The sequence below is a fragment of the Macaca thibetana genome, chromosome 3 (assembly GCF_024542745.1).
Source record: "Macaca thibetana thibetana isolate TM-01 chromosome 3, ASM2454274v1, whole genome shotgun sequence".
Taxonomy (NCBI): Eukaryota; Metazoa; Chordata; class Mammalia; order Primates; family Cercopithecidae; genus Macaca; species Macaca thibetana.
This window is the reverse complement of record NC_065580.1, coordinates 20,958,261-20,970,268: the sequence shown is the minus strand read 5'-3', so window position 1 is coordinate 20,970,268 and position 12,008 is coordinate 20,958,261. Positions and strand designations below refer to the sequence as shown.

Here is a 12,008-nt window from a genome sequence, read left to right as displayed (position 1 = left end):
AAAGATTTTTGTTTTTTGTTTTTTTAAGAAAAAAAAGCTCTATCATTAAAAGTCAGCCCAACTAAATGCTGATATGTATTATATACATATTATATAAGTATATATAATATATAATCATAATATACAACATATATAATTTTAATATATGTTTATATGATATAATAATTTATATATGATAGATATATACATATATCCAGTCAACTGAATTCTGTCTGTCTTCATGCTACCCTCAACGCTCACATGAGAGGGCCTAAGGTAATTTCTGATATCCTGGAACTCCTTGGGAGAAACAGAGAAGGCACTGCAGACACCATTTCAGGAGAAACCTCTGTTTTCCTCATGGAACTCCAAGAATTGTGAGTAGAAAGATCCCTATCAAAATCTAAGGCTCTGTTCTGTTTTGCATTGTGTTACCCGACCTTTTTGACTTTTAGGGGCATCAGAAATTACTTTGCATTACAGTAGAACTTTTAGCCTTGGTGCGTAATAGCTAGGTAACAAATATATTTCTAGGGATGGTTAATGGCAGTTGCTTACAGTGTGTAGGCATTACTACAAGCTGGTACTTCTTTCTTGCATTTAAATAGGAAGAAAAGCATGCTCTATTGGCACCTAAAAGGCATGGAATGGGGGATGGGTCGATTATAAAATGGGCTGATTGACTTTGGTTTGCCCATCGGCCTCTGGAGAATGCCCTTGAAGTGAAAGGCACCAGTGAAACCATTGTACTGTCTTCTCCTATATCATTTCCTTCAATTCTGCAGGACAGCCTGTCACCCAGGCTGGAGTGCAGCGACACAAGCTTGGATCACTGCAATCTCCGCCTCCTGAGCTCAAGCAATCCTCCCACCTCAGCCTCCTGAATAGCTGGGACTAAAGGCACAAGCCACCACACCCACCTAATTTTTGTAGTTTTTGGTGGAGATGGGACTTCACCACGTTTGCCCAGATGGGTCTCAAACTGCTGAGCTCAAGAAATCCACCCACCTCAATCTCCCAAAGTGCTGGGATTACAGACATGAGCCACCACACTGGGCCTCCTTTTTTTTTTTTCCTTTGAGGCAGGGTCTCCCTCTTTTGCCTAGGCTGAGTGCAGTGGTGAAATCACAGCTCACTGCAACTTCAACCACCCAGGCTTAGGTGATCCTCCCACCTCAGCCTCCCAAGTAGCTGGACCACAGGCATGCACCACCATGCTTGGCTAGTTGTTTTTTTTGGTTGTATTTTTTGTATTTCATCATGTTGCCCAGGCTGGTCTTGAACTCCTGGGCTCAAGCAATTCACACCTCAGCCTCCCAAAGTGCTGGGATAACAGGAGCCACCACCCCTGGCCTTTTATTAAGAATAGTACACTAATGCAAAGATGAAATTTCACTTTTGCTTTTGAACAACACTTTCATGCATTTACTAAAAGATAATGAAAGATTTTTTTTTTCCTTTTAAAGAAACAACCAAAAAAAAAAAAAAAAAAAAAGAGGGAAGGGGGAGAGAGAAAAGTCAGATTCAGGTTAGCCTCATGCTGTCTTTATTGGGTCTTGTATGGAAAGTTGAGTTTACTCTCAATCAACAAGTAACATTTTTGCTTTTTAAAAAATGTCTGAGCTGCCACCACAGCTACTGCAGCCTTTGGGTGCCTAGAAAAGGGGAATGAGAACAGTGAATGACTCAGTCCCCCATGGCAGTGGTGGTGGTTGTGGCCAGGGAGGCATGATGACGAGGTGGAGGCACTGCAGCTTCGAAGAGTAGGCAATGGTGGGGTGGTGTGTTTGGGGTGGGGCCAGGGCGGGGTGTTGGGGGCAGCACGTGAATAAAAAGAATCATCAAAAGCAGGGAAAAGTGGAAAAAGTTTAAAAGAAGGACAAGACACAGTAAGATCAGAGCAAATTTCCTTCAGGAAAAATAGCCTTGTTGCTGTCCCATCTACAGTATCTGCTAAAATAAATGTACCAATCTGTCAGCCCATAGTGAAGAAAGACAAACAGCAAAATTCGTCAAGGTTTAGCGTGAGCAATAATAAAGAACTCAAACACTACCATCTTTAAACGATGTTCCTCCTGCTGATCCAGAGACACTTTTCATTTGGAAGTTACATCAGTGTTGTGTCCTCTTTGACTTTGTTTCTGATCCACAAAATGACCTAAAGTGGAAGGAAGTACAATGAGCTACTTTAAGTGAAACGGAAGAATTTATCACCCATCATTGGAATTGGATCACAGAACCTGTTTACCCAGAGGTAGTCCATATGTTTGAAGTTGACATGTTTCAAACATTACCACCTTCTAGTGTCCAGAAGCTGAATTTGGCCCAGAGAAAAACAAACCAATGTCAGAAGCAACCTGGCCTCATTTACAGTTTGTTTATGAATATTTCTTAAGATTTTTAGAGGCCGGGCACTGTGGCTCATGCCTGTAATCCCAGCACTTTGGGAGTCTGAGGCGGGTGGATCACGAGGTCAGGAGATCGAAACCATCCTGGCTAACACGGTGAAACCTCGTCTCTACTAAAAATACAAAAAATTAGCCAGGCATGGTGGTGGGAACCTGTAGTCCCAGCTACTCGGAAGGCTGAGGCAGGAGAATGGCATGAACCCGGGAGGCGGAGCTTGCAGTGAGCCGAGATTACACTACTGCAGTCCAGCCTGAGCCACAGAGCGAGACTCCGTCTCAAAAAAAAAAAAAAAGATTTTTAGAGTCTCCAGGTTTCCAACCTAATACAGCAAAGTAATATATTGGTCAGAAGTTTGCACTGCAGCTTTTAGAGTGCTTTGACAGTGAAGATGCTAAGGGAAGGGTTTTTTGTTGTTGTTTAGTTTTTTCTTTGTTTGTTTTGAGACAGAATTTTGCTCTCTCACCCAGGCTGGAGTGCAGTGGCACAATTACAGTTCACTCACTGCAACCTCTGCTACCCAGGTTCAAGCAATTCTCCCACCTCAGCCTCCTGAGTAGCTGGGACTACAAGGCATGTGCCACCACACCTGGCTAATCTTTGTATTTTTTATAGAGATGGGGTTTCACCATGTTGCTCAGGCTGATCTTGAACACTTGGCCTCAAGTGATCTACCCACCTCACTCTCCCAAAGTGCTGCGATTACAGGTGTAAGCCATGTGCCTGACCTGGGAGAGAGCTTTACCTTAAACAAGCCTTTGCAGAATCTGTGGGAAATTCTTAGGCTTGAGAGCTTACATAAGAAAACAGATAAATATTACATTTCATAGGTTTATTTATGAAACAGCTTCACGATGGTATAGCAGAGTTACTAGATATATTGGGAAGTATAATTAATGGATTTGTTTTACCACTAAAGGAAGAGCACAGATTTTCTTATTCAAGGTGCTATACCTTTGCACAAAGTGAAATCTCTGAGTGTCTACCATCCGCAGCTGGCATATCATGTAGTACAGTTTTTAGAAAAGGATAGCACCCTCACTGAATCAGTGGTGAAGACACTTCTCAAATATGGGCCAAAGCCTTACAGTCCAAAAGAAGTAATGTTCTTAAACAAATTAGAAGAAATTTTAGATGTAATTGAACCATTGGAATTTGGAAGATCATGGAGCCTCTCTTCTGGCAGCTAGCCAAATGTGTCTCCAGCTCACACTTCCAGGTGGCAGGTGGCAGAGCAAGCACTCTATTACTGGAATAATGAATACCTTATGAGCTTGATCAGTAACAACGCAGCAAAGATTCTGCTCATCACGTTTCCATCCTTGTACTGCAATTCAAAGACCCATTGGAACAAGACAATACATGGCTTGATATCCAGCATCCTGAAGCTCTTCATGGAGATGAACCAAAAGCTATTTAATGACTGTACCTAACTGTTCAAAGCAGAGAAACTGAAAGAGAAGCTAAAAATGAAAGAACAGGAAGAAGCATGGGTTAAAATAGAAAATCTAACCAAAGCCAATCATGAGGTACTAAAAAAGAGCGTAACATGAAAACGTCCAGGGTGTTACTTGAATGCTTTTATAAGATAGGAATATATCTTCATCCTGAGAAGGAGGGATATCATTTTGGCTAACTAAATGACTTATAGTGACCTGGGATTCTATTTTGTAATAGCAAGTGTTTAAACCTTTGATATTTGACAAACTTTCCAAAGTCAAATTCTAAGCTTTTTCTTTGATCTGGCTAACCCTTTTAGATATTAGGTAGCCTAAAGTCCAAAAGGGACATATTTGGCTTATTTGGCATATTAAAACCATACAAAAAACATTACCAAATATAAAATGGTGTTTAAACTTTCTTTGGGTTATATTCATATAAATATATTATTAGCTTGTGTTCCAAAATTGTATAAGATTCCCATAATTCTGATATGTCCTATAATTCTGATATGTCTATATATTATCAGTAACAATTATAATTGTTAAGTTAAATTATTTTGTGCCATAAGGTGATCAGACTTTAACCATAGCTGTTCTGAGCCTTTAGCCCCTCACCTGGCCTGGGCAGCCCTTCCCCTGACCCTGCCATGAGCAGCCCCCTTGCCCCAGTACTCTTCAGGACCTGGTGGCCTGGCACTCACTTTGCAGGCCTGAGTGGCAGTGAGCCAAGTTATTTGTTAGGCTCAGGGAGAGAGCTGGCAATCCCCAGAGGAAAGGGAGGCTCAAACCCCTCTGTATGCAGTTGCCAATTGTTATTTCACTCTGATTCTTTTCAAAGGCAGTTTTATAATCAGCTATAGGACTCTGAAAAGTGCCCTGGAATCTAGGTTTCTGATAACTTTGAAAATTGTGAAATTAGAATAGAGGGAAAAACTTCCAAGACTCCCATGGAGAGTTAATGTGTTCATAAATGTCAGGCAGAACAGGAGTTAATTACATGGAAGACCAAAATAGTCTTTTTATGACTTTTTGTTTGAAACATGCTACTTCTTTTGTTTTACAGAGTTCAGAAAACTTTTCGTCTTTTGTACTGTTTGCAGCTTTTAACAATTGGGAAAAGTACACTCTGGTGAGCAAAATTTAGAGCATATTTCTTTCTCTCTACCTGGTTTCCTTAGAATTTGAAAACGATTTGTAAGTATACTTAATTTATGGCAGTATAGTTGTTTGCACAAGTTCAATAAGAATCTTTTTTCTGTTGTAACAAGACACCATTGGAGACCCTGGTTATTTTACCAAGGTTTTGACTAGAGTGGCATACTTTCAGGTATAAACAAACTGCTTTAAGGAATCAAAGTTGACTTACAGAGCCAATAAAAGCCCCTTGGGAAAATTGGCCTCATACCTTGTCTACACAGTCCTTGTATAGAGTCCTCACCTGTGGTAAGTAAAGAATGTCACCTTCTGACAGGTCCAGGAGCCCCAAATTATCTTGAGGTCTTAAGGAGAGGAATGCCCCCAACTCATATAGGTATTTGCAGGTACAGATAACTCCATGACTGGGCTCAAGGCTTTAAAAATCTAATCTGAGATTCCTTATGGAATAAAGGAATCAAACACTACCAGCGAAACCAATTTTAGAAAGAGTCTACGTGGCAAGTAATTATTCTTGTTATACTTTATGCAAATATTCAGGCCACACATAAGACTGAAATTTATTATGCAAATAAATTGGTTCTACAATGACTTGTCTTTAGTAAAAATAACTAGAGAGAAAAAAATATGTTTAAGAAAAAAACCCATAGTATACCTGTTGTTAGAGTCTAGTTGTGTTCACTGTTTGTGAGTTTTTATTTTCTGCAATTTGGACTGAATCCTGAATTCCATCCAGCCTTCAAGTCCCAAATTATTGCTTTCAGATTTTTCTGGCTTGGAATCAATGAAATTACTACTGCATTATTCCTTGTAATAGAGATGAGAAAGACATGTCAGACTACCACAGCCTTCCTCCTCTGTAACTAAAGATGCTTTGAGTCTAACATCTGAATAAATTGTGCTCAGTGTTAACCTTTGTTTTTCTTCTGTCTCCATAGAAATGCCTCTTATTAATAATCTGTTTGCCTTCATCACATGTAGAGGCCTAGCCCATCTGCAATGCCACCTCCGGGATGGGACGCAACTATTTAACTAACCTGATCCATTCTCAAGAACTAGACAGTGCTTATGACTAGGTTCATGAGTATTCATAGCTCTTCCTGGAACCTGTTAAATACATATTTAGCCAACCTGTCATTATATCCAATTATGACGGGCAGTGGGCAACCTATATGATAGTTAAGACTAACTGCTGTGTACACATCCCAGTAAATTTGGGAAATGTCTCAGATAGCCCTGCAAGACACATCCCAACAAATCAAAGCTATGTCTGACTCCACATTGTCACTAGACCAGTGATTATTGTCCTGACTCAGATCAGTACCATCCTGGTAGCAAAAGCTGGCTGTAACATTGGCCCTGATTTCAAGGATAAGCATGTCCCTCTGTTGTGGAGTTCAATGCTGCTGCACCCTCCGTATGGGAATGCAAGACGGACTTTCCCCAGAGACTTTCCAGACCTTGCACCATAATGGTCCAGCAAATATCATCTGTAAAGTCCAGGTATTCGTAAATATTTCCAAATCCAAACAGATCAATTCCATACCAACACCCAATAACTACACCGTCTTTCAGCAGGAAGTAGCCAGAATAAATACAGTACCCCAATTTCACAGAGATGGAAGGGAACTTGGCAGTGGGGAATTGTAACCAAGTACTCCCATTTTCCTAAGAAATAGTTTAATTATTTTTTCCTCTCTTCTTCTCTTTTTCCTCCTTGTCCCCACTTTTTACTTAGTCCTTTAGAAATGCAAATTTCTAAATTTGAATAGCCTTTTACCCCTCCTTCACCAGACATTCTCTACAGGGCAAATTCACCTAACTATACGCTTAGGAGCTCCGGAAAGGAAACCTCACCCACCAGGAGGTTGCCTGGAGAGATAACAGTCAATTTACAACCCAAAGTATGCCTGCCCATGGAGACACCAACAGTCACCGGCTTGATCACCTGGTAAATACGGCACTAAGCTAACATGCCAACCCCTCACCTGCTCACTTCCCCCCACCCCTTGTGCCATTAATGCTAAGCCCCCTTTAAAAGTGCTTGCTTTCTGATCCAAAAGAAAAGTGGTACCCTTAGGCAAGAAGTCTTATGACTTCTTCCCCTAAGCTAGCTTCGGAATAAAATATTGCTTTCTTTATACCAGACCTCACCCTTATTAAATGGACTCTGTTGGCAGTGAGCAGCTGAGCCTCCATTTTGGTTATAAGACTACAGGGCATGCCACCATGCCCAGTTAATTTTTAATTTTTTTTTGCTAAAGGTGGGGTCTCACTATGTTGCCCAGGGTGGTCTCAAACATCTGGCTTCATGTGATTCTCCCACCTTGACCTCCTAAAGTGCTGGGATTACAGATGTGAGCCACTGTGCTCTGCCTCTATTTTGGCTTTTTAACTTAACTTATTCCCTATGTAGATAACTGGTTTTCAGTAAGGAAAGGGCCAGGAAAGCATGCAGCTTTAATGTTTAAATATGTAACAAGTAGGCAAAGCTGGAAAGCAGAACACAGATGCCCCAAAATCAAGGATCCCATTTTACATTGAATCTCGAGTCCCCAAAAAGAGGGGAGTACAGTGGAATGTGAACGTGCAATGCTTTTATAATACACTTCACTGCAGGGACATTCTCCCAAGATTGGTGGACAACTCAACACTAATCAGCCCACTCTGATCAGCCCATCCCCCACAGGAGTCTTATCCCTTATTGGAGAGTGAGGGTGTTTACATAGCTTTTAAACACCCAAAAGCACCTTTTTTCCCCTCCAAGTGTGCCACAAAATAAGTAGCACCTTGGAGTAATAACCATTCACTATAAGTAACTACCACGAGCCATCTCTAAGAGTGCATCTCTTACTTAACTATTACACACACCAAGGTTATTTTTGCATCATGCAAAGTAATTTCTGGTACCCCCCAAAAGCCAAAAAGACCACATAACACAATTCAGAAAGAACAGTTTTAGATCTGAGAGGACTATGTCCATTTACAGCTTGGGATTCCCTGAGGAAAAAAAGCAGCTGCTCCCGAAAAGGAGTCTGTGGCACCTTTTTATGTTTTTCTTAAGGGTTCTTGGACTGTTAGAATTTACAATATATGAAGAATAGGGTGAAATAAAACTAACTTGAAGAACAATTCTTAAAAAAAAGAAGTGAACATAGAAACCAAACACATAGGTTCTTTAAAAAGGTTCCAGTCATCTGAAAAAAAAAATTCCCAAAAATAGAATTAAAAAAAAAGGGAAGAAAAGTATAAGGCCTTTTAAATACACACACACACACACACACACACGTATATATATGTGTATATGTTTATAGAGAAAGAGAGACAGAGAGAGAGAGAGAATACTTGAATATCAGCTTTTAATTAAGCTGATTTTTAGCCACAGAGCTCTTTAAAAAAACAATTCTTTCAAGTCTCCTGTTACCAGATTTTAGCCAGGACAACAGCTGATATTTTTGGCTTTTGAGTTTCTTTACCAAAGGTATCTTTCTAAGCGTCTCAACCAAAATTATGACTTAATCATGGGTGCACGAGTTATCTCCAAAGAGGTGGCAAACAATTTTTACACGATCCAGAATCACCCTAGAGATAGCTCAGAGAAAGGAAAACGCAGGACAAGAAATCAGAAACTGTCCGTGGAAGAAAAAAAGATCAATAAATGGCAAAAGCCACAAAAATACCAAACCAGAAAAGACTAATTCCCTGGCTGGGTATTGAACTCATGCAGCATTAGTCAAATGGGAGAAACTTAGCTACTGTACTATAGCATGGGGTGGTGTGTTAACCTGTATTTGCGTTGCTATAAAGAAATACCTGAGCCTGGGTAATTTATAAATAAAAAGGGTTTGATTGGCTCATGGCTCCGAGGGCTTTAAAGGAAGCATGGTGCTGGCATCTACTTCTGGTGAGGCCTCAGGAAACTTACAATGATGATTAAAAAGTGATAGGGAGCCTTCTCTTGGCCATGTCACATGCCAAGAGTGAGAGAGAGAGACAGAGACAGAGAGAGAGAGAGAGAGAGAGAAAGAAAAGAGGTCCTAGACTCTTTTAAACAACCAGATCTTGCATGAACTAAGAACTCACTTATCACCAAGGGAATGGTGCTAAACTATTCATGAGGGATCTGCTCCTATAATCCAATTACCCCCCACCAGATCCCACCTCCAACATTGAGAATCACATTCAACATGCGATTTGAGAGGACAAATACCCAAACCATATCAAGTGATCTCCACTGATCTTCCCGGAAGGAATCTAGAGCAGGCAGTTTTGAACTTGCAAATGATTTTAACTTTTAGGTCAAAACTTTTTTTTTCAGTCTTTTAATTTTATCAAGAGAATTTTTTTTTTTTTTTTTTTTTTTTTTTTAGACGGAGTCTTGCTTTGTCACCCAGGCTGGAGTGCAGTGGCCAGATCTCAGCTCACTGCAAGCTCCGCCTCCCAGGTTCACGCCATTCTCCTGCCTCAGCCTCCCGAGTAGCTGGGACTACAGGCGCCCACCACCTCGCCCAGCTAGTTTTTTGTATTTTTTTAGTAGAGACGGGGTTTCACCAGGTTAGCCAGGATGGTCTCGATCTCCTGACTTTGTGATCCACCCGTCTTGGCCTCCCAAAGTTCTGGGATTACAGGCTTGAGCCACCGCGCCCAGCTATCAAGAAAATTTCTAAGGCTAGCCATGATACTTTAAATACTTTAAATATAAATATATACTTTAAATATAGCAGATAAATATAGCAGATAGCTGCAGATAAAACGTTAATCATCTCCACAGGCAGCTACTCTATGTTCACCTTATCTTATGTAAAGTGCTGATTTATAGTATATACTTTATAGTATATGTCCTTTTAAAATTTCTGTTTTTCCCATTAATTATTTAGAATAAGAAATGTATAAAATGTTTTTTATTTTCAATGGTGTACTTAGTTCCGATAGTAACTCAATGCAAAAGCCTCTTGAAAGCCCAGGTAGTAATTTTCCAGGTTTTTTTCTACATAAGCAAGCGGTATTCCTGGAGAAGGCTTCAAGGAGGCAGTCCCCATGATCATCAAAAACTTACTCTCAGAAATAGAGTTAAAATAACAAAAGACAATGTGAAAGGAGAATAAATACTTGGGGCCCCAATTCATTATGCCAAAAGAAAAACATTATCCTGAAAGCTGAGTCATGTAAGAAGTTGCCTTGCCTTTTTTGCTCCTAAGCAGATAGCTGCAGATAAAACGTTAATCATCTCCACAGGCAGCTACTCTATGTTCACCTTATCTTATGTAAAGTGCTGATTTACTGATCATGAGATAAATACATAATTGTATACATAAATTGAATACATAAATTCCCCTACCTGGTCCTTTTCTCTTGCAACATGTGGATTACCATACCCTCCCTTTTTCCCCTCCAGCCCACTTTTCCCTTTTAAAAACTGAAGCCCTCAAACTCACAGTTAGAGAAAGGCACAGATCACAGACTCTTTCTGTGATTTTATGTTTATTTCTTCCAAGGATGTCCTTAACCTTGGCAAAATAAACTTCTAAATTGATTGAGACCTATCTCAGATACTTTTTGTTTTACACAACAGAAGCCCCATAGAGACGGAACCTTTCAAGACAAAACTCCCCTAAGAGCTTGAGACACTTGAGGTGAAGAGTATGCTGCTTAAAATATTACATGTCTTGGACTCCCAATCCTTTCAGACTAGTCCCCTGATGTGAACCCAAAAATTCATGCCCTCCTCCTGGGCACAGTGTAATGCCTGTAATCCCAGCACTGTGGGAGGCTGAGGCAGGATCCAATCATCTCCCATGAGGCCCCACCTACAACATTGAGCACAGGAGTTCAAGACCAGCCTGGGCAACATAATGAGATACCATCTCCACCAAAAATCAAAAAAATTAACCAGGCATTGTGGACGTACCTGTAGTCGAAACTACTTGGGGAGCTGAGGTGGAACGCTCACTTGAACCGATGAGGTCAAAGCTGCAGTGAGTCAATATCACACCACTGCACTCCAGCCTGGTTGATAGAATGAGATCTTGTGTCAAAAATAAAAGTTAAAATTAAAAAAAAATTCATGCATTCCAAATGGTAGAGACAAAGAGAGGGTATCCCCATCTAGTCACAAGGTAAAGCTCTCAAGGACATAAAACAAGATGAGAGGGGACTCTCATCTGATTTTTATTTCTGAAACCTACAGCAAAGTTTGTCTTTACAGATGCCAACATAGAACTGTGAAAACTGATCAGTCTGCAGGGCCTTGAACAGTGGGTTTAAAGGCTCATGTTCTCCCCTATGGTACCCCTCTTAATGACAGAAAAATACAGAAAGAAAAAGACAAAGGAAAAGAGCAACAGAAAAAGCTATTTCTGAGAGGAAATGGGGAAGTGGGTCAAACAGTATGAATATTCATACCACAAGTACCAAGTGTACACCAGAGTCACTACAACCCAAGACTTGTCACACAAATTCTTTTTTCCCATTGATCAAAACCGTGTAGAGGAGACAACCAGTGATTTTTACCATCTCATCAGCTGGAGTGCACAGAGGGAGAGAGGCCCCCTGGCTGGTAAGAAATTCTTACCTCTTTGCTGAAAAAGGTTCTACCCAGGTTCCTGTTTTGTCTTCAGTGCAGCTTGCAGGAGAGAAGCATGGCTTTGACCATCCTGCTCACACTGCCATACTGTGGGGGCTATGGCCATTCACCCACTAAAGGTTCATTGAAAAATCACTGGCATGAAGCAGACTGATCAAGAGGAGAAAAGACATACAAATTAATTCAATGTGTCTACATAGGAGCCTTCAGAATGAACACCCAACTTCCCAGTGAGTAATAGAAACTTTTTGAGTTATAGAAATTGCTATATTATCTTAAAGTTATGAAAAAAAAATGGGGGCTTGTACCCTGGTAATATAGATTATGGGAGCAGGTAGAAGAGGAATTCCATTGAGGGGCAATAAATAATTGATAGGGAGAATGATTGGACTGGGGAGCAGAGATCAACTTGCAAATCGTTTTCTTTGGAATTTCAATGATCC

At 40.5% G+C, this 12,008-nt stretch overlaps 1 pseudogene; it reads left to right on the top strand.

Moving 5' to 3' along the window:
* The first annotated feature begins 240 nt into the window (after window positions 1–240).
* LOC126950802 (serine/threonine-protein phosphatase 2A 56 kDa regulatory subunit gamma isoform-like) lies at window positions 241–3,861 on the top strand (annotated as a pseudogene).
* Window positions 3,862–12,008: the final 8,147 nt, after the last annotated feature.